The following is an 851-nucleotide window of genomic DNA, read 5'->3' as shown; positions in this document are numbered from 1 at the left end:
AGCGAGGAGTGGGCGAGCCGTGGGGCAGGAGGGTGCAGAGAGCTAGTTGGGGGGGGGACAAGCTACGGAGGGGTGGGCAGGGCGTGGGGGGCTCCCCAGCCCTCTGCAGTCACCAGAGGACCTGTGCTTGGGAGGTGGGAGTAGGACGCTGCGTGGGTGTCGTGGTTTAACCCCAGCCGGCAACTAAGCACCGCGCAGCCGCTCGCTCACTCGCCGCCCCCCCCCCATCCAGTGGGATGGGGGAGAAAATCGGGAAAAAGAAGTACAACTCGTGGGTTGAGATAAGAACGGTTTAATAGAACAGAAAAGGAGAAACTAATAATGATAATGATAACACTAATAAAATGACAAGAGTAGTAATAAAAGGATTGGAATGTACAAATGATGCGCAGGGCAATCGCTCACCACCCGCCGCCGATCGACACCCCGCTAGGCCCCGAGCGGCGATTCCCTGCCCCCACTTCCCAGTTCCTATACTAGATGGGATGTCACATGGTATGGAATTGTGATGGGTTGACCCTGGCTGGACGCCAGGTGCCCACCAAAGCCGTTCTATCACTCCCCCATCCTCAGCTGGACAGGGGAGAGAAAAATATAACAAAAAAAACTTGCGGGTCGAGATAAGGACAGGAGAGATCATTCACTAATTACCGTCACGGGCAAAACAGACTCAGCTTAGGGAAAATTAGCTCAATTTATTACAAATCAGCCAGAGTAAGGTAAATGAGAAATAAAACAAAATCTCAGAACACCTTCCCTCCACCCCTCCCTTCTTCCCGGGCACAACTTCCCTCCCGGATCTCTCCACCAAGCCCCCCCAGCGGCACAAGGGGGACAGGGATGGGGTTTAC

The sequence above is a fragment of the Haliaeetus leucocephalus genome, unplaced genomic scaffold (assembly GCF_000737465.1).
Source record: "Haliaeetus leucocephalus isolate CR32 unplaced genomic scaffold, Haliaeetus_leucocephalus-4.0 Scaffold199, whole genome shotgun sequence".
NCBI classification, from domain to species: domain Eukaryota; kingdom Metazoa; phylum Chordata; class Aves; order Accipitriformes; family Accipitridae; genus Haliaeetus; species Haliaeetus leucocephalus.
The sequence above is the reverse complement of the archived record's forward strand: the minus strand, read 5'-3'. Positions refer to the sequence as shown.